This window comes from Neopsephotus bourkii, unplaced genomic scaffold, assembly GCF_033783945.1.
Source record: "Neopsephotus bourkii isolate Nb327-2 ecotype Australia unplaced genomic scaffold, CSIRO-AGI_Nbou_v1 NB_360, whole genome shotgun sequence".
Lineage (NCBI taxonomy): Eukaryota > Metazoa > Chordata > Aves > Psittaciformes > Psittacidae > Neopsephotus > Neopsephotus bourkii.
The window spans coordinates 1,946,988-1,969,889 of NW_026900866.1; the positions used below are offsets into that span (position 1 = coordinate 1,946,988).

At 39.5% G+C, this 22,902-nt stretch overlaps 1 long non-coding RNA gene across 2 annotated transcripts in view; it reads left to right on the plus strand.

Moving 5' to 3' along the window:
• LOC133209772 (uncharacterized) overlaps positions 1-22,902 on the plus strand; it is a 70,001-nt gene that overhangs the window by 16,057 nt on the left and 31,042 nt on the right. Inside the window, exons 2-5 of one of the 2 annotated variants that reach the window (XR_009724759.1) lie at positions 3,994-4,122; positions 15,844-15,923; positions 16,957-17,028; positions 19,528-19,790. This is a non-coding gene — a long non-coding RNA (uncharacterized LOC133209772). Of the gene's footprint in view, positions 1-3,993; positions 4,123-15,843; positions 15,924-16,956; positions 17,029-19,527; positions 21,795-22,902 lie in introns of those variants that run through there. The other variant, XR_009724760.1, reaches the window with a different exon arrangement.

Genomic DNA, 22,902 nt, shown 5'->3' on the forward strand with positions numbered 1-22,902 from the left:
GCGGCGTCTTTCGCGTTTGCTCAAGCGCCGGTTGCCCCCGAACCGGCCCTAAAGCTCGCCTCGGGCTTGCCCCCATTCCCCTCCGGGGGGCCGGTACTAGCTTAGCCCCCCCTTCCTCTTCCTCTCCGCGGGCGAAGGCTCCCGGAGGCTGTCCCTCCTCTCCCCGCTTCTTACCCGCCCCGCTCCCTGAGCTCACGTGAAATCCTTTCCTCTGCCGGGCTCCCGGCTTCTCGCAAGTGATTTTGAGCAGGTCTGTCCATACACATTTCCAATCTCATGGCTCATAAACTATTAGCAGCGGGATTTCATTATTCACCTTCTGTATCCTACAAAGGAGAGATAAAAATATACACGCTCATGGTAACACGGAGACCAGGGCTCGGCTTACATCACGGCCCTTCCCGCCGCCCGGGTGCGCAGCACTGCCTCTGCCCCGGTTCGGCCCAGCCCGGCTCCGTGGGGTTTCTCTGGTTTATTGCTCCGGAGGGACCGAGGCGATAAGCCTCGCACGGGGGGAAAGCAAACCCGTGATTTGTGTTTTCCTGGACGCGGATAAAATGCTCCAGAAGAAAGAGTAAAATATTGCGGAGGAAATGATGGGGACGGCGGCTCGACGTAGCCTGGTTTTATTCTCTTTTCTGCACTAAATAACATCAGGAGTTATTTAGTTCTCCCCCGAAATGGGACAAATTGCATTGCAGGGCGGGAAGTACAGGCTCCCCGTGCTACGCGGGATGCGGGAGGGATTCGCCGGGCAGCAACCCCCAGGGCCTGCCAACAGCCGGGAGGCTGGGACGGCTATAGAAACACAGGACCGGATCCAGGCAAAGTTGATGAACGCGTGGCCTGAGATAGACAGAAATGTTAATACCGTGACAGCTGAGTTTGTTTCTATTTCCCCCCATTTTTTAATTGTTCCTTAAGAAACGGGATGTGCAAAAATTTAGCTCATGAGCTAATTTTAAAAACCAATATAGAGGATTTTAGAGGGAGACTCACTTCGCAATTTTACACCGAGGAACAAAAACGTTCTGGCGGAGGCTGGGGTCACCACCGACAATGGAGTGGCATTCGCTCCCTGTTTAATATACATGGTATGGGAAATGAAGGGAAGGCAGAGCTAGCACCTGTAGTGCCAAAGGAAAAAAGAAATCAATCAAATTACTGCATCATATTTTGGGCTATTCCGCAGGACACTTGTCAAAAATAGACCCATATTTAATGATATCGCTCATTATTTTCTCCACGCTGTTCCTAGTTAGTAGTAATGGGGTTTCTACTAAGGTTTTACGTTCTGATGCCTTAAAATAAATACATTTCTTAGCTGTTAATCGCGCGTCTGGGATTGCAAGCTAGCAATCCGGACCAACTTTTGATTACTGCACTGACCTGCTGAAGAAGCAGACTCCCCCAAAACAACACAATAGGAGTTATGCCAGTACTCACGGCGCCGAACCCTGCAAGCTCCAGGGCTCTGTTCCCCCTTTTTTTTAGGGGGGGTGTGAGCCCGGAAAGGGGGAAAAAAATGCGCAAGTAGCCCTGGGATGAAGCTCCAGCCCGACCCCCGTCCTCCCCCTGGGGGCCGCCGCCAACCGCGCAGCCCCCAACCGCGCAGCCCCGCGCATTTTGCGCGGTCGGCGGCGGCCCCGAGGGGGAGGGCGGAGTGGTTATCGGAGCCGCTCCTCAGCGTGTGCGAGCAAAGGCCATGGCAGAAAGGCGGAACATTTGAGCTTTTCGGGTTTATAAGCACCGGTTCACACGTGGGTACTCCCCCCAGTGAAGCACAAAGAGAGGTCAGCGGCCTGAACTACCACCTCCTTTTTTCCCTACTTTCTCCTCACCAACGCTTTATGTTTGTCTTCTTTTGTTTTTCTTTTTTTTTTTTTTTCCTTCCCCTTCCTTTTTAAATTACTGTTTTTTCATTAATTCTATTTTTCTTATTCCCTTACAGACTTCAGGGAGGTTAGATGCTTGCCTCGTACTCACCCTGTCTCTTGTCCCCAGCACAAGGACTGGAGTATCTTACTACCGCGTTATACTTTAACTACTACACAGGTAATAATTAAAGACCGTCTTTCTAAACCCTTTTCCCCATAGAAACTCCTAGGCTTTCTTTTGCAATAGATTACATTGATCACACACACTCGGGCATGCTGCTGCAGATCGCAAGAGGCAGGTAGAATTGAAAGAATGCTCTCAATTTCATGCACTCTGTACACTCTCCTACACCTTCCCCCCTTATTTTATTAAGCTGGAAGGTTTCTTTAGAGATGTATTGCTATAAACACTTCCAAATCCCATTTTCCCCCTCTACTTCCATCTCCAAAATTAAGCTCTACATGCAAGAGCAGACTGACAGTTGCCGAGCAGACATCCAGGCTTTGGCCATGCCTCCACATTTTGTCCCATAGTCACATTGTGGGTGAGTTTAAAAATCATATATTTAGATATATACAGATATGCATATATATGTATGTATACATATGACATACTGACACAGATCAATCTGTGGACCTCCAACTTCTAGCAGAGATGCTTTCCAAAGAAAACCTTGAGCCTCGTCCTAACAGCTGCTCTGAAAGTTTTAGGGGGTCTGAGTTACTTGAAATCATAAATTAATCTGCCAGAGGAGTGCAGGCACACACCTGATATCAAGGGAGGGTCAAGAGCTGGCCAGTTCCAGCTGGTCCCACAATTGATTTACTTCAGGCTGTTAAGATGTATACCGTGGTGTTTTGGTAAGAAAATAGGAGTCAGCAGTTTGATTTGGCAATTCTCTCTCTTTTGTTTTCCTCTTCTTTTTCCTCTGAAGAGAGCCGCAGTTTAAGATGAGGAATTTGTTATTGCTGCTGGAGTGGTTTTAAGCAGAGGTTCTCAGTCTGCATGGGGCTATCTCATCATTTGCTGTTAACACTTAACTGTGTTTCTTCCTCTCCTAAGTGAGTCAGAAAGCGGCATCGACTCTAATGCAGCTTGTCCATCTCAGGCCTCCGGTGTCTCCAGCTTGTACCTTTGCTGGGGTTCACCCCAGCCTGGGTACTTGGAGCAACAGCAGTGGCCATCCCCTCACTGGTCCCTGCCACATCTCTAGCCCTCACACTTCTCTCTTCCACAGGGCATTGCAGCAGGGGCCTCAGAAATAGGGGATTTCTATGCTTTTATTCTCAAACAAGCCGAACTCAGGAGGCTGCTTGTTCTTAGTGGAATTAAACTATGATTTGCAGATACCTCCTGCCCCCAAAACTTGATCACAGAGAGTTAAATCACAGAAAGAATGTAAGGGGTGTACCTCTGTTGTGTGTGTCTGTGCAGGGTAAAAAATACCCACAATACTCCAGGCTGGAAGACCATCGCACAAATAACACCCATCAGGAGATGGTCCATAAAGGCGGACTAAGAATCAGATCAGAATGTTTGGATACTACCCCTGATTTTTTTCTCCTTTCCTCCTGTTTTAGTTGCTTTGCCTCTAAAATAGGGAAATCAGAGCCATTTAAGCTATTGTCTTTCCGTGAAGCTGTTTGATGTTTGAAAGAAAATCAGAAGTACTCAGAGGACATAATTTGTGACCATATTCCAAGGTGGATATGCTGCCGTTCCCTGTATTGAGGTTGGCAAACACTTCTCAGCAGAGACCATATTTTCTGTGGCATGTAGCTTTAGAAAAAACATCACTTAGGCTGAAAACTGATATCCCCTCTGTACTGGGCAGATTATTTTGAAAATACCTGCCAAAACAATTTGTCCATTTCCAAGAACAAGGTTATGGAAAAATAAACAGTTTTGCTCATACTAAAATGGAAACTTTTTTTTCCCCTTTGAAATGCTCTGCTGCCCTCCGGCTTTGAAGCACAGACTCAGAATGTGACCTTTCATTGTATTTAAGATGTGCCTTTCCCTCTCTGCCTGAAAATTTATCCAAATGTGGCTAACTTGTGAATATTAGACATTCTGTCATGAACACAATTTCAGTAATGATTTCTTTTATTCTAGCAGAAGAAAGGAATCGCTAAAGATTGGCAGTCTCTGCACATAGAAGCTTAAGTGGTAAGACCAGATTTCACCTTTAATCCCCACCTCCAAATTTTCCCCATGAGCCTGAGCTTTGGTGCAGAATCAGAGGTAGGAATCCTCTTTCTTTCAAGCTCTGACCATTTTGAAGGTTGTGTCAAGAAGAAAGGTCTCTGCATGAATACAACAGGGAGAAAAAAGCCATGTGACAGAGCAGACGGTAGAAGCAGCCAAGAGAGAAAGAGCTGGAACTGGTGTTTGGACGCAGGACCCTGGGACTGGTTAGGTAAGGAGACACAGAGGTTGTGCAGAGAAAGCAGAGAGGAACCGTTCGGTTGAGGAGCCTGGAGGGGAGGTAGGAGGGCAGGGATGGTAAAACTGACTAATGTTGTCAGCCAAGAGCATGGGTGAATAATTGCAGGATGTCCAGAGTAGCTGGGCTGAATATTACATTAAACATGGTAGGAATTCTGAAAGTCAAAATGTTTTATTTCACTGTTTTTAACTGATGCAGTTCAGCTGCATCATTATTGCTTTTTATTTGGTACAGAGGCTGCTTTTGAATGCTTAGAAAGAATCAAGTATTTCCAAGCTGATCCAAAATATTTTTTAAATGATTTTTTTGTGTGTGTTCACCTCTGAACTAAGGAAACGTTATATATGCCTCGCTAGCCACAACATCAGGCACTGGGATCTTGAGGAAATTACTAAGATGAAGGTTTCAGAACACCTGGATTCAGTCTTCATACATGGCCACACAGATTTTATTCCACAAATTTCCTAAAGCAGAAATGAAACCTCACAAGGTACACTTCCCCTGGGGACACATCAGAACTCTGTAGTTTTTATTCACTAGATTCCTGTCTAGTTTGTGACAGAATAGGGCACGGTTCATGTACGAGGTAAAGAATCACAGGAAGAGAGAACAGGGCTTTGTGGCAAGGCAATAGCTGGATTTTGCCTGCGGAGTTTGCTTCCATCCCCTTTTTACCTCAAGGCTTCTATAATATGGGGCAAGTTGCCTCACAAGGTAATGGTTAACAGAGATTTTCATATGATGGACCCATCTTGATGTTTTTGGGTTTGGTAGGCGGAAGTGAATCACTCACTACCTCAGATAAAGTCCACGGTGCTGTGCATTGACTATACCAAGTTATGCAGAGTGCCAAACCAGCTGAAAAATCAAGTAGACAATATCCTTAATTGGATACCCAAAATTAGCAGACATTTTTTACTTTAACCTATTTGTTTGGAATAAAGATTTATAAAAAAGGATAGGATGATCCTATCTCTTAAATTTCAAGTTGTAAAAGATGTTTGCTAAACGTGGTGGGGAGAGGAACAGCAAAAAAACCCCACAGTGTTGTGTTCAGGTTAGGATTTGTATGCCCCAAATAAAACCTAGAGTCTCATAAAAGTAAGCTTGACAGAGAACACTAACACTTGGAGAAAGCTTTGCTCACATACTACTCTGAATGCCAAAGGAGTACTTGTGAAGAAGATCAAGCAGAAAAGTCCCCCTGCCCTGTCAAATTGCATTCATATACCATTGCACAGGAACGGATGAAACAAAGGCTTTGTAAAGTTATTCATTAAAAGGGGGAAGAAGGGAGATAAAAAAGGAGAGGGACAAGCCCATGGTGTCAGAGAACATGGGAATAAGGTGCTGACCCAGAAGAGTCCAAAGTGCATGTCTTTATTGGTGATTGTATCTGGGGTACCTCCATTTCAGGTACACCACAGAGACTTGCCTTTTTGTTACTGCACAGGATCTTTCGCTTTGTTTTCTAAAATCCTTCCAGTTCCTTCAGAACTAACATTTTCCTATTACATAGTCTGACTTTTGAGGAAAACAGTTTTTCCTTGAAAATTCTTCATCATCTCTCCAAGTACAAGATGGTGTAATTAAAGGATGTATGTGCATCTGCACAAGGGATTGGTATTGAGCAGTGTGATTAGCTTTCATTCTCTTGCTTCCTACTGGCTTTAAATGTTTATAGAACCTGTAATGCTCTCTTAATTTGAGTATGTGTGTGTGTATGTGTGTAATATTATATGGCTACACAAGATTTATCCCCTACCTAATTTATCGCTGTTCTTAATTTTCATTAAAATATAGGGATTTCCATCAGTTCCTTATCAATTTTAATGCTTTGATTTTTCATGTCAGTCAGCCCCACTGCAAATGTAGGAGTATTAGTAATAGCTCACTTATTTTAACAAGTGGTTTTTATTTTTAGTGAGTTGAGTACTTATGAAAGGTAGTAGGTTAATAGCTTTTAGGAAGTATTTTAGCTCATCTGCTCATTAGGTAACACCTCCGTCCTACCAAAGTCAAGCATAATAGCAAAAGGGTGACCAAACTAGAGAGCTGAAATATCCTCTGACTTTTTGGTTGTCAATTAGCGTGTATTTAATAGCTTATTTCATTGGTAACACTGGAACTTATCCAGTGGGAACTAGACCAACACTTTCAAATGATTTCTGGTGGATGAGTTTAACGTTAACAACCCAGATTGCCTACATGGGGCTGGATTTGACCAAGCAACAGGAAAAAAGCCCTACTCTTGAACTTAAGAAGTTCTGTTTTCTGTGTTACAAACCAAAAGGCTCCAGAATCGTTCTCCCTTTTAGTCATAGAGATAGGAAGTACACCATCAGGCATGTGGTCCTGACCTCAGCTGAAGAATCTTTTGACAGGAATCAAACAGACACTGCACTCTCTGAAATGGCCAAATTAACTGTCTGCTTAGCCATGGATTAAAATTCACTGATCAAGACAACAAGTGAGACAACTACAGCAGATCCTCATAGAATCATAGAATGGTTAGGGTTGGAAAGGGTTTTAAGAATATCTAACCTGCAGTTCAGCATCAGGCTGTTGTTGTTTTTTATTTTTTTTTTTTTTCCCCCAGAAATAACCGTTGTACCTGTAATAACTTGAACAAATGGGATACACAAATGCAAATGTCAAAAAGGAAAACTGATCCAGTTTTTTAGTAACACAGAAACTGTACAAGAGCAAAGAATAAAGACAGCTTCAGGAGTCCTGATGCACTCAGCAGTCACCATCATTTTGAGTAGTAACTTGCAATAAATAAAGCTGTTTCCCCTCAGCACGGACCTTTTCAGCATTGCTTTCACAACCACAGCCTAACTCTGCTTCTCTAACAAGCCATGGGCTTGAGTGAACCATTATAAACTGCTTAATGCTTTCTAGAGACCTCAAATATGTAAAGTACCCAGTGTATAAAATAGAAAGCTTATTGCAAAACCAAGCATAACAAAACTGACCTGCTGAGAACAGGGCGTCTGTCTTTTCACATTGGTATTAGGTACTGCTCTTGGATTTAGTAACAAACCAACATATGCTTCCAAGTCCATCATTTTTATACCAATATACAAGACAGAACAACTAATATAATCTCAATTATGCAATGCAAGGGTGGCCATCTGGCTGCTCAGGAATTGATTTTGACCCAGATAACAGCAAATGTTTTTGTATCAGAGACAAAATTTTTAGGTGTGACATTCATATCTCTATTAAACAGCATTAATAAAACCAAAATATTTTCAAGATGTAGTACAAAAGTCGCGTTGATGGAAAATAATATATTCAATGGTATATTTATATGCCCAACATTATCAGTCTCCTTGCAGAGCCAATACTAAAATATATATATATATATATATAAAAATCCTTTCTCAGTGTATCTGACCAAGTTAAAGATCTACTATACATGTCAATAAAGCTTTACTATTGCTTGTAATGATAATCCTGTATCATCCCACCCCTGAGGTGGGTATATCTCAATCATGAATATATGGGTTATTGCATAAAGACGTGTACCTACTTTGATGTACAGTAATCTGACCATATCTCTATGTATCTCAAAGTCTCCAAAACAACAGTAGGGGTCACAGTAAATAGTTTGAGCATAAGGTTAACACTGCAATAGCATTCCAATATTTCATAGATATATGTTCAAAGCAAAGGTTTGATAAATACAGTGATTATATAAGTGGCTTGGACACTCCTAGCATAAATTTAGAGAGAGGAGTAGAATAAAAGGTTTATTCTCGTTTTCTGGGCATGAGGATGCTTTTTTCTACTAGCAGTGGCTGGTCCATCTTTGTCATACTCGTTCAAAACCTCATGGCTCACTCACCTATACCATCAATAGATAGAAGGTGAAAGGCAGAGTTTTCTGGGAAAGTAAACTTAAGATGATGAAGATATTCTGGACCTGCCATGTGGCCTTAGCAATCCATTGCCAGGGAAGGTTTGCAAAGGCATAAAAAGGAGTTAGGCATCTAACTTGGCCCAAGGAAGAACCAGCCTCCCTACAGGCAGCTGAGTGCCTGCCTTTCACTGAGTTCAACTTGACAAGAATCACAGAATAGTTAACATTTAAACTACTTTTATGGGGTGTTCTGTTTTGTTTTGTTTTGCTTTTTCCTCAGGGCTTTTTTTTTTTTTTTTTGTCAGGGTTACTTCACCTTTATGTGAATGAATAGCATATACAGGATTTGTTGTGACACATAGCAGAGAAGTGGTAAGTTCTTGAGATCTGGCAGCTATAGTTCCTGACTCTTACTAAGTTTGCAGATTAGTTTAGCTCTCCCTTCAAAATCCAGAGTGGTTTTTAAACTACGTATCTATGATGACAGAATGTCCTGACAATAATTGAAGTGAAAATTCTGTATATTTGAACTCTCACTATTGAGTGCAAACTACTGTAAAACCAGATGTTATATGTTTTCCTTGCAATAGACATACTAATGTTTTGTCCTGTATAGAATATATGAGTAAGGACAACAGTGTAGAAAGCTTAGAAAGCCTCCATCTTCTGCATGGAAAAAAATGAGTGTTGATGATGAAGAGTGTAGAATTGCATGTGAAGATCAAACACACTGATAAATAGGGGTGCTGAGATGAATACAGAAGTTAATTCCCAGCCATCATACAAACCCTCAACACTATCCTATTTTAATTATTTTATTACTATAAGTTACACCTGAAAATATGTAATATTTTGGGTAGCAACACATTTGTTTCAATTCACCTTCCTAAGAAATCAACACACCTTCGTTATTTGTTTCCTCAAACTGCAGGTAAGTTTTCCTAAATACTGAGAATTGTTAATGCTGGAGTTTTAACAAGCTGAGGAAGAGCATTAAAAAATAAATCTAAAATTAATTAAGTTCCTGTTTTATTTAGTGAAAGAATAAAGATCTATAGTATGCATATTTAATTAGAGTCATAAACATACCAACATTCTTAAACATACTAATATTTTTAAACATGTAACTGAATCAAGTAATGGGCTGAAACAAAGCATGTTATCAGCAATGTTATATTCAGAATCTGTTTGAAGATAAGCAGATGGGTAAGTTTAAACTCAGAAAACCAGAGTTTTAGGCTAATAAACTTATCTCCCAGAGTCTCTTTTGTACTGTATGGTGGGAGGGCTACACCTATTAATCTGTAAGTGCAATGGATTCTCTCTTCAGGAATAATTTTTCTTGCCTGCATATTTATACCTTCCCCAGCCTTGATTTAGAAACTCATTTATCTTGAAACAGATGGATATGAAACCCAACTCTTTCTTCAGATTAGAATGTATTGGGAATTGCTCAGGCTTATCAGTGCCATAGGTAAAAAGAGATTCAGATCTTTTGTACTGTACTTCGTTCTTCCTGTGGATATGTTCAGACCTGTAAACTCTGCAGGCTGCTAGGGCTGACTTCCCTAAGCTCCACTCTGCAGCTACAGAATTGTTTTCTCCTTCCCCAAAGAAAACTTCTTGTTGACCAAGAGGTACCATCTGGATACCAATGGCCAACCTACACCAGTGTGCCACCTCCTGCGTTAGCTAGAATCAGATATATCCAGAAAAAGTTTTGGAACTACACCATAAAATCAAGTGGAAATTGCCTCCTGGAGGACATACTCTGGTTTCTAGGAGTCAAACCGTGATTCTGGCTTCAGTCAGGGGAAAAAAAGATGTCACTTACTGTTGAATCAGAACCTATATGTTAATATGAAGATACACAGAATATAGTGTTTATAATGTCAACATTGATTTCAAAGAAGCTAAAACTTTCAGGGCTGTGTGAGCACATGGGTTTATCTTTAAGTTCATTTATACCTCCTTGTTGAACAACAACTTTCTATAACAGCAGTCAACAGCAAGGTGCATTTTATGTTCACCTAAACCAAACACATTTCAGAATAAATGATGGCACTGTGTTAGCTTCAGTGCAAAAGAGTTTATTACTGAAGTATTCATCATTTTATGCCACAAAGGAATTATGAAGGTTTCATGATTAGCAGGTAGGAATAGTATCTGGAAATGCTACTCACTATAACTGTTTGATGAACATAATACGTATGGAGATTTATGATCTGGCACTTAAAGATTTACAACTTGCAAACATTTTGGGGAGTACCATTGATTTAACTGAATCTTGAATGTTGACACAACAAACCAGTGCTAAACGTGCTGAAAATTCTGCCTGTGGATAGCCCATACATCTAATGTTGCTTGCTGCAGGCCCACAGTTAATTTTTAACACTATGGGGACAAGCCAGTGACCCTGTGTTCTTGCTCTGGAATGTCTGACCATTCACCTGCTCCTAGTTTCTACTAAATGCACACTATACTAAAATACTTTGGTATTTCAAGATGCACCTGGTTGAAACTTTTCTGTGCTGCTCTTGACTTTAGATCTGTATAATATTATTGTATTGCTTTGGAGTGAGGGTGCATTGAGCTGTGAGAAAAGTTTGTAAAAGCTAAGAAATACTTAAGGAAGAATTAAATGGCTTTTGCTTATAATTTCTTATTAAGAAACTGCTTTAACAAAATCAAGATGGGGTACCTTGAATGCAATAAAATTATGACTTTAGCTTAAAATTATAGCAACAAATATATAAGTAAATTAGGACATTGTAGAAATATGATTAAGACTCTAGCAATTAAGACAACTAGTAATACAACTACTATTGTTGTATTACAATATAGAATAGAGATACTTATTCCAAGTTTAATGTATTTGTAGCTAGCAAATTATAATTAAAACAAATCCTATTTGCTATCTATTTACAAATTTATCATACAAGAAGCAGAAAGTGGAATTACATTGGGTGATTTATTTTGTGGCTGTTTTCTTTCCTGGTTTTGTGTCCATGTTTAAATCATGAAGAGAAAATGAGAGCACTAGCAAATCCCAAATACTTTATTTAAAAATAAATGTGTAATTGCTCAGAAATAGACTATTGACTTTCACTGGGTTAAAGAGCTCATGTACTGATTAGGCTTGAAGCTATAATTGTTCTTGTCACCCAAACTCTGCTCAGTCAATATCTTTTTATCATATACATTTTTAATCACATATTAATAAACAAGAAGGTGCTTTATTGATGGCTGGATTAGTTTATTGACCAACTCAACAATTCTATATAGGGTTTTTGAACACAGAAACAAGGTCAATGTGTAAAGATGGGGAATAGTACATTTACCATCTTTAATATACTTCATTTTGGTAGTCTACTTCCTTTCTTAGAAGTGCTGCAATCCATATTTCTTCAGTTCTTTGAGGAATTATTTCATATTTGAAACAATCTCACCATTTAAGCACATTTTGAGTTGAGATTCAGGAAATTTAGACTTCTATGAACTCCTTTAATTTAACGTAATTTTGTCACTCTGATACCAAGCTGTGTTATTTTTTAAACCTTCAGCAATTCATGTTTTCAGATACTTGTAAATTCTTACCAACTATTCTTTAATTACTTATATTTTGGAAAATATTTAGACTTTACAGATTCTCCTAACAGCTAATTTTCTGATCAATTTTTTTATTTTATTTTTCTCTCTGTGAACTGTGAGTATTCCCCTCAAGTAATTCAGGTTGGAATGTTGGCCTCTAAAACAATTGTATGAAATTAACAATTTAGACAATAACAGCATGACAGTACCCATGTTTGCTCTTTCTTGTCAGACAAAACCTGTGCAGAGGAACTCCCTGCTTCCTCCCTAATTACTGCTTTTATTTTTCAAAGGGATGGAAAGTGGACTAGAAATAGATCTTTTAATCTGCATCTCCATTTAAAAAAAACCCACTTTTTTTTGCAATAGAAAAGCAATCAGTCATAAATATGTTGATGATTCTGCCTGCCAGGCACTCATATGATCACCTAAAACCAAAACTGATGTGGAAAAGCAGCTGATTGCCAGCACATTCCGAGCAACCTGATCTAGTTGAAGATGCCCCTGCTTACTGCAGAGGGTTGGACTAGATGAGCTTTGAAGGTCCCTTCCAACCCAAGCTATTCTATGGTTCTATGATGTGTGGAGGTGCACATCAGCCAGAAACAAAGATGAAATGTGTTTCTAACCTGAAGTTTGCAGTCTCTAAACCCCTCCTCAGCTGCTTTTCTTCTTAAGGTGTGAGCTTAAAATAAGACAAAATGATCAATCACTGCAGTATTACACATCAGTATGTCTGATTTTACTGGTGCCTAGTGTCTGAACTGTTTAGGTTATGGGATGTATGAAAAAAGAATAATACTGTATCAACTCTCTAAAATCACATGCAGATACACTATTGCTTTGCTTTCTCACCATGCATTTCTTCAGATGCCTCTCAGATAAGCTCCTTTCCCTGCTATGGATTACTGCTCAGTGAAGAGAAGCTATCTGAAGAGGTCTCAGTGTTTCTTTTTTTCCTGTCCAAGATTTGCATTTTATATTTGTCTCCTAAGTATGTTATTATTAGCTTTGTTTTCCAAACATTAATTTGTTCATTAGCTGAGTAAATTTCAACTTTTTCTAGGTCCTTTTATGTTACTGTTTGGATTTACACTTATTTTTAGGAAGGGGAAAAGTATATCTCAGCAAAATCCAGTAGTGTTTTCTGTGCCTTTGACTCTGGAATTTGAAAGATGTACCAATTTTTCGTTTTTGTGAGTTCTATAATACTTAGGCTGCTGGTCAAGGGAAATGCTTAAGAACTGCATATACTGAAGTATAAAAATCTACTGTAATGATGAAGAGAAAGATGCCAGGACATCATTAAACACCAACCAATAGACTCCAGGCAGTTCAGTTTTAAATGACAAAGTTTGAGAAAGCAAGTGTAGAAGAGAGGATCCTTCACTCCACTAAAACAACCTCAAAATACTGCAAAAGGGGAGCTGAGGCAATAGTAGAGGGTCAGACTGAACTGCACATCAATACAAGATCTCAGGAAACAAGAGCTGATACAGAAACACACTCAAACCAAGTGCAGACTAAAATCCTGCAGATGACTTAGATACTGGCAAACCCATTCATATTCATATGAGTATTACCCCTGTAAAAGCACCAAGTACACCAAGATGTTGTGTTGAAGTTCTGGTCATGCAAGGTAAAGCTTCCCAGAGGCACTCTTTAATTGTTCTAATTTTCCCTGCCAAACATCTTCAGAGTTTTAGATGTTCAGGCCAGGTCTTGTCACTTCACTGTTTCATCACTTTCTGGATTACCTACTCCCAGCATAATTGCTCTCAAACATATTTGCTACCCGTATGTTCTCCCTTTCACATGCACACTTCCTTCCCTAAAAGTCTTACTGAATCCTTAAAAAGTAGAGAAAAAAAAAATTATGGAATGTGAACTCCTCAGCCCCATAAGGTAAATGGTGTCTAGAGTGTTTTTAATTTCAAGGGCAGGCACAGGAAATCTTCCCGGCACTTTAGGAAGACAGTCATCTCTTCTTCCACTTAATTTCTGCCCTTTTTAAGGAAAACCCCAAACAAAACACAGTAAACCCCAGCAATTATGCAAGCTTTACATTCCATATGCTGCTCCCTATGTAGATCATAGAATGGTTTAGGTTGGAAGGGACCTTAAATATCACCTAGTTCCAACCTCCTGCCATGGGCAGGGACACCTTCCATCAGAGCAGGTTGCTTCAAGCCCCATCCATCCTGGCCATGAACACTGCCACAGATGGAGCAGCCACAGCTTCTCTGGGCAACCTGAGCCAACGCCTCACCACCCTTACAGGGAAGAATTTATTCCCCATATCTAATCTCTATCTCCCCTCTTTCAATTCAAACCATTCCTCCTTGTCCTGTCACTACATGCCCTTGTACAAAGTCCCTCTCCAGATTTCCCGTAGGCCCCCTTTAGGTATTGGAAGACTGTTACAAGGTCTCCCCTCCCTGTATACGAAAAACATGGAGCTAGGCAAGCAAAAGCATTTCTGGTAAAGTTATTATTAAAGGGAAGGCAACTCCTAGAGCAAGTTTATGAAATTATTAAAATGAGTACTACGTGCAGTGAATAGGCTGATTTCCATAGTAGGAACACACCAAATCATGCAAGCATGGGCTGACTCATCACAAATAGGTGGGTTTGACTCTTAGCTCTGACACTGACTTATTGCATGGCTTTAGGCAAATACCTAAACATTTGTTTTTACTTCTCCATTTGTATGATCTGGATAATACTTACATATCCAAAGAGGATATTATATTGAATATATTGAAGATACTATAAAGATTTTAAATGCTGTAACATAGCAAAACCTCATTAACACCACCAGTCTAATATAAACACTGGAATGATTTAAATGATGTTGTACATGTTCCTGGATCTGGGCAAATTCACTGAATGAAGAGCAACATCTTCAAAGAGCCAGAGGAAAGGGAAGGTACAACCCATTGTGAAGCTGGAGTACTTTGCAAGGGTGGGTGAATTTGTAAGGGAGGAACAACAAATTTGCTTAATAGGCAAGAGTTCACCCTTCATTGATTATTGAAGTGGTTGGGCAGAGCTGAAAAGCGACATGTGCTCAGGGGTAGGTGAAGAAAACAAAATCTTTAGGCCTCAGTTACCCACCTGTATCGAAGCTAGAGAGGACTTTGCCAAGGCAAGTCCTGAGGGTTTGTATTTCCTATATAACGTGAAAACACAAAAGTCGAATAAGGTTCCCTTCATTCAGACCTTCCTTTCTTGTCAGGAACGGGAGATGACCTTCTGCAGAACATCATGATGTGCTCTGGGGGCTCCCCTGGACTGGATCACACTAAAAGGATGATGCTTATCCTGCTGAACTTTCCAGGAGGGGAGAAGTAGTCCTGGGAAAACCCTCTGAAGACAGGGGCTGGGTAGGGAGCCCATTGTGCATTGGCTACATCAAGCTCATCTGCAGCAAAGACAGAAGTGAGAGGCTCCAGACCTTTGCTGAAGACTCAGGGCCTGCCAGCATTAGCACTTCTGAGGTCCTGTTCCTTCTTTTCCTTTTTTTTGGCCTTTCCTAAAGTATTTTTCCACACTGAGATCCTTAATGAAAAAAAACACTTAAAAGAAGGGTGAGGGAAAGCCTGGCAGCATAGTGTTATAATAGGATGTGAAATCAAGTTAACTGCTCTAGAAGTAGGAGAGAGAGGCTGAAAGTGAATGAGAAAGAGGAGGACATGTTCTTGGAGTGAGGGAGATGCAGGCAGCAGATGGAAAAGAGGGACTTTCTTGAGCAGTGGTTAGTGGCAAGGAGCTGGTGAGAGAAGAGCTGTCAGGTTTCAAGTATTAAGAGATGAGGATGGGAACAATTAGAACACAGATCTGTTTGGGTTTTGGTGTTTTTTGTTTGTTGGTTTTTTTTTTTTTTTTTTGTTTCATTACATATATTTCTTTTGGCATTATAGTAAACCTGAGAAAACAAGTCAAGTCGTCTGGCTTTGAGTGGGCTCTGATCTGGACAGGACCTCCTTCTGGGGATAAACCTCAGTCCTTTTTACCAGTTTGACAGGAAAGGACTAATAGCCTGCCCTGTCTCTAGGCCAGCTCTACCATCATCTCATCTGGATGTCCAGTCTTGGTTGGAAAACACTGCCCTGCCCTGCAGCTTGTATTGCCAAGGTTAGTCCCACAAGAATGAGTTCTGACTGTCATCTCCGAGACTGGCCAGCAATGCAAACCAAAGAGTGGTAGATGGGGAAATCTGGGAGTTTTGCCTCCAAATAGCATGTCTACCCCTAAACAAAGCACTCTTTCAGGCCTATTCAAACTGTATAGTATGTATGAATAAGCTAGGCTGGACTTGCCACAGAGACATCAAAGTAATTTTTAAGTTGCTAGCACAGACTACCCAACAGCTCCCTTGTAGATATTGCTGCACTGGGCAACTTATGTACTTCACACACTACATCCATTTATCTATCTTGTTGCCACTTATGGTGACCCCAAAGATGGGCACTGAATGTAGAGCACAGAGACACTAACACACTGCTGGCTACAATACTGTTTTCCATACAGAAATCAGTTTACAAGCTGAAAAGACTTTTGTTAAGTTCTTCATTGGCACACATCATTTGAGAGGCACAAACTCAAATTCACATTAAACTAAAAAAGCTAATACATTTTTACTACATCTACAGACCACAGGACACTTTGCTTTCAAGAAAAGTTGAATAAAACACCGAGCTTTCTTAAGGAGACTTCTCCCCTTGTTTTCAGAGAGTCCTTAATGTGACATCTGTCCCTGCAGTCACCTCTTTTAAAACTAACAAATGCATGACATATAATACAAGATTTATAAATTAAAGAAACCCACCCCTTTTAAGTAATATTCTTTAAATCTCAGTTTCTGACAGTCCTCCTATTTGCTCAGTAACTGTAATAGGCGTATTTTTCAGAAAATAGTGAATAAAAACTGACAAGCTATCGGGGGAATCTGAATGCATAATTGATAAGGGCATAAATTAATATGATTAGGCCTTTATTGGGTGCCACTGCTGCCAAACCTACAAAAGGGGCATGGAATAAAACATGGCTATGTTCTCAGGGCTGATAGACATCAATATGTAATGCATATTATCTCAAACCTTCTCATGTAGTCTGCTTATGACAGCACTCAACCTAATTGAAATTTTTATCTTTCTGTTGCATACAGACAGTTTTGACTAGCTGCTTCCAGGGAAAAGAGAGAAATCCAAATGACCCAAATGAAGGTTTCTCTATAGAGGTATATACTCTTCTTGCAAATCACTTTAAAATGGCTTTTTGCTTTCCAGTTTTATAAAGCCATCTTCAGAAAGCTGCATTAAAGACAACCCAGGACTTGGTTTGCCTCTATCCCTTTTAACTAAGCTTAATGGTGCATTTCCCTAGAAGAAAAAAAAAAAAATCAAAAGATTTCTTCTTAAAAATCAATATATTGTATACTCACTTCAGCTGAGGCCTTATTTTACTACAGTTCTTCATGCTGCACATATACAGCTTAAAAAGACCTATGAAGAATAAACTAAAACCAGTGATTTCTTGAACTGAGGACGTTCCCAATCCCTTAAAACATGTTGGTCAGGTGGTAGAGTTTCATTTAGATAATTCTAAATTCTTTTCCAAGTTTTTCTTTCTTCTTCAGTTCTCTGTAACTATGAATTCACAAACTGAAATGAAAAGCAATGGCAAACCCATGGTAGCTCTCAGTTCTGAAATGTTTCAAACATTTTCTATATATTCAAGTGTAATCTATATTTACTTGTCATGAAGGGTTTCTGCTTTGATGAGTCAAAGTTGACTAAAAAGATTCAGATTTAATATTTCACTTTGTTGAAAAGTTCTGGACTGCATGAGTGTTCCTGAGAACGCATGCTACCATTGCTAACTGTTTTTACTACAGTAGTGCTGAATGTTGTACAAATAAGATAAAGAGTCAGTTTCTCCACTGATGTTTACAGTCCAGAATGGGATTATCCCTGGAGTAAGACACATTTCACCTGTAATAACCAAAATAAACCAGAGAGGACAGAAATGGGTCCAACACCTCATTTGGCTTTACTGAAACTCACTTTCTAAGATAAAGGAATATTATCTGCTATTTTCATACCATGCCATGAAGATAAAGGCACTATAGCTAAAAAATTATTTTCTTCTGTTAATAGACAATATTTTACTCTTCTAACTCATCACTCCATTATCATAAAAGTGGGGCATCCATAAATGTAGAGGCCACACATTTTGTAGCTTGAAGAATGACACACTAAATTCTTAAAGATCCATGTTGCTGCACATGTTATTTCAAGTAATTCATTTATTTCAGAGGTTATAAAGCACTCCCACACTATTTTGGTAAGCTGGGAAGAATGACCAAGGATTTTTCAATGGAGCAACTTCATGTGCTTACTCATGAGAGAACCAAAACAGGTCATGGCATAGTTTTGGTGTCTCTCTGTGGGCCAGGCTTTCTTGCTGTCCTACAGACTTTAGTATAACCCAAACTCTCTACTTGGCCAAACCAGAACTGAGCTGTGTGTCATGAAGGATATAGTAGTTAACCTAGCTTGTAAAGACAGAAATAATCTAGAGATACTTCCTGTGTGACACACCTTTTAAACTCTTCACTAGGGGCTGAACACTGCAAGACTAAGATGCTTCATAATACACATCAAGGCTGAAAGCAGTGAATGAACATAGGCCCAAGAACGATTAAATATGAGGAAGAAAAAAAGAGAAACTAGCACTGTGGAACAGATGTGGAAGTGCAGGACTGCACAGGAACTAAAAGCAGTATCTGCTGTGCTACTATAATAAATCACAGGTATCAACTAGCTCACAGAACCCATGGTATGGTAGGGATGGGTTACTATCCCTGTGTGCAGAAGGAAGAGCTAAGACCCAGGAAACAAGAGATACATTTCCAGAGAGGTGAGTGGCACCTGAAGCTTCCAAATCTATTTGTTTTGAGGTCTGTTCCTCTGCCACCAGATATTTTGCCTAAGCTCAAAAGAGCTTTTAAACAAAAGACTGTAGAAGTTCCAGTCCTAAACCTCTACCAATCCACCTTGCAGGGTATCAGCAGAAATCTTACTGCAACCCATTGAAATCCCAATTCTGCTAAGTAGCTATGGCTCTTCAAGAGGCTTGAACTTGCCTGAAGCTAGCAATGTGAAGCTCATATGAGGCGTTAATATTCCCTCCCCTCACTGCAAAGCCATTTGAGGAATTTCAGCGTTGACATTTTCAAATTACCAAATTGAAACCCTTTACATGTTAATAAAATGCATAGTGCCAACCATGTTTTAACAAAGAACATTTATCACGTCTGAAAAGTTGCTGAGTAAATCCTTTTGACTTTGCACTATCCCATTCATCCTTGTTTCAAATAATGCAATTCTAACGCTGTATTGATATTTTTTAAGATTTTTCACCTTCTTTTCCATTTAAAAACTGGTTTCTAAATACATTTGAAGCAACTAAGTTTTATATTTGTCTCCTTACAGAAGTATGCAGAAGATGTGCTCAGCTATATTGATCTTTGAGGAAATGTGGATGAGGTAGATAATGTGAAACCTTTTTGTCATCACTAACAGTTATATAGGTTCTGGAAACTTTCTGTGTTTGGCTGACTAGATAAGTGGATGCTCTCACATTTATTTGATTGGAAAACTATGGGGAGTAAACTGTGTCTCCCCAGTTTCTGTATGGAATTGATCTTCTGTGTATTAATGCTTTTCTATTACAGCAAAGAAATTGGTGATTATGAGAGTAGAAGCACCCCTTTCTTTCTGCTGGAGTCATCAGCCTTAAAGAAAAGGGAAGGGACATAAACAAAAGAGGGCAAAATGAAAAGGCACAAGGCAAAGTGCTGAGCCTTCACCTCTCATCTTCAGAGACAGAAGGAGAAAGAAACTATTGCTCTTGGCTTTATTATCTCCTTGCATCTGTCTCACATCTGTGACAGACCTACCCTTGCTTGCCCTGGTCTGGGATAGCTGCAGGTGGCTGGTATTTGCTGAGTTAATTCTGGATCCAGACTCTATTTTCTTTGGTGATAAACAGATTTTTCAGCCCTCTTGCATCACTTACTCCTTTTCCATATACCTTCTTGTCTGAACTGATTCAACCATCTGCTCTGTGGAAACAACAAATAATCAAAGTAAAAGATTTGGGGTTTAAAAGTGTTTTTCTTTACATGGTTTACAGTGTGACCACAAAAAATAGTTGGATAAGCTTAAGTGAGGCAGAAGTACTTTTTGGCAATGAGAGAAGCAGTTGTGAACAGGGTTCATTTAAACTGCCATTGCTGTTATAATGCAGATGATACATTATACAGGGTTAGGTGCTGGTACCCAGAGTGCATAGATGAGCAGCAGAAACACTCTAATGCTGCTTTCTTAATCTGGTGGCTTTCAGGACCAGGACTAACCAGGATCATATAGTAGAGAGTTTGCAAAAGCAACGTCATGCACACATCTTCCACATTCCTAGACAGGCAGATTTTACAGCTGGGACCCACCATTACTGAGCTCAGCTTTCCCACACAACTCTTGTGGATGTACTGACATAGACCTGACATGCTGGCTCTTGGTTTGATGCCTTTTCAGCCAGAATCTCCCTTCCACTTCTGCAACCCAACATGCATTTTTTTATGGCTCCTCTTGTTTTTCTGAGCCTTATGAGCCAACACGAGATACTTTATCATGAGGTTTCTTTGTACTTTTTTTACAACAACAATAAAGTTTGTTTTTACGTCAGCCTGCCCTGTTTATTAAAATCAAATCCATTGGGTTCACATCCATATGGTCAATCTCTTTTTGGTTCCTGACCCACGAAATTCCTGATAATGATGGTGACTGGCATAAAGCTTGCCTAATCACAATAAATCCTGTCCAGACTAAGGGCTCTGTCCTGCCCTTGGTGACCCTCTTACGCATTGCAGCTTTTCATGTAAGTTTAGACTAGTACTTTTTTAATCCAGTCTTATTCAAAACTAAGCAAATCCCTGCCATGATTGTGAAAATTGGCAGACAGAACCAAGCCAGAATCTCAGGCAAAATTAAAAGTGAACAACTTGTGTGAATAGGCAATGCGATGCATGGTGGGCAAGATAAACTGCTTAGAAAGCCTGGAATGGAGCCATTTGCTTTAGTTAGCCATACCAAGTGATGTTATCCAAGAACCTGGCTTGCTTTTTGAAAAGAAATGTTTTGGATGTGCTGGAGAAATCAGGTGCATAAATTACCACTGCTCCTATGACACTTAAACTTGAATGACCAGTATTCGTTCAGTCAACTACAATAGGTCTCACTGTCCTTGGCAGGATTACAGGGGTAATATTTTTTAACATTGATGAGCAGCTCTTGAACAGTTTCTCCAATGTATTAAGTCTGAATGGGCTTTTCTTCAGTATCAGGTGTGCACATCTCCTCACACTCGTTTTTCTCCACCAGACATATTTATTCTGATGGATAAAACTTCCCTTCCTATAAATGTTTGCCTTCTCCATTCCTTTTATGGGAACACCACAAACTGATGGAGTGATCTTGTTTCATATGCCTAGCCTGTCTTATTCATTTATATAATCACAGATGATATTCACTATTGCTAGAGAATATTGTTATGGCTTCTTCATTGCTTGCAAAGGAACTTGTGAGCAAAGATAAATACAGGTTATGATAGATACTCTGCTAAAGACTTTATCCTGTAGTTTCTTACTGGCAAAAAAAATCCCAAGGGATTTTATAGTACTCAAAAATATGTAAGCTTAGCTAAAAAAAAAAATGCAGTAAAATATTGTTGACTTATTCTGCCTTTATAAAAAGTTTTGGGGGCCTTGAAATATCTATCCTCTGCTGTCAGCTGGACACTAAGGACTTCAAACCACTAAAACAAACAAGAATGTAACTGTCTTCTACGTAAGAATAATTGATAGAACAACATGACTGGTACACAGACCATATTATCTCAACCTCTGTATCTTAGGGTCTTCATTTTCTGAATGAGTACTGCTACTAGTTAGGCTAAAAGAACAAGCTTGAAGAACAGTGGTTTAATCCTTTCATTAATTATTAATTAGTTACCAAAGCAGAGGGTGCTTTTGGTTTTGTGTGTTTTCTCCCCCTCCAGCATTTTCTTAAGTGTTTACTAATTTATTGGAATATATTCTCCCATGTTCATACAATTTCCTTAGGCAATGTAGTGGTTGCTTTCATAGAACAGCTGTATCAGGATTGAGGCATTGGTAATTTGCAACTTAACTTTGAAGATGTAGATGAGAAATTCCCTGTATAGCATCCAAATCTACAAAAGATTTACAGCATGAAACAAACAAGGTTGCAGGCTGAAGTGGAAATGAAGTTCTTTGCACCACACACGTCCTGAATAAAACTGCATATCTTAATTGTATTTTTGTTGCCTTTGTCTTTGAAAAAGGTACTCTGGGCTTAATCCTGCTGCTTTAGAAATAAGGTCCAGCAATCTAAGGCATATGGAAAGACATCACAAGTCTACACAGAGTAGTATATTGAAAGATAATACCTTCATTTGCTTGGACAAATTCTCATTTTAATTATTTGAGACTCCAAACTTCCTTTTCCTTTAAATGGTATTCCTTAAAGTATGTCTTCTCAGCTCAAGTGTCAGATCAATTAATTTTTTCTCTTTTTGTTTGCTCTAGAGGAGACTTCTTTTATTACAAGAAAAGGGAAAAAATGTACATATGTGATAGTAACTTTAATTATTGAAGCTTTTTGACAACACCAATGAAAAAGCTTCCCACAAAGTCAGCTTTGAGCATAGCCAGTGACAATTCTGTGAAGGTCAGTGTTCAGATTAACATGCTCACTGTAAAAATATATGGCAGATTTTTGTACTAATAGAAGTAGTAACGTACAAATTGACTGAAAGATTGAAAAACTTATATCCAGAGTAAGTAGAAGCCTCTGATACTAAGTGACTAAACAAGCTTCTTTGCAAAACATTAACTTAAAATTTATGTCCTTGCCTGTTTCACCTGATCTAAGGTGACATTGATTCCAAGAAACATATATTTTTAAAAGTTCCTTCTAAGGTAGTTGCCTGGCAGAACTGGGATTGATGAAACTAGATGCCTGGTATC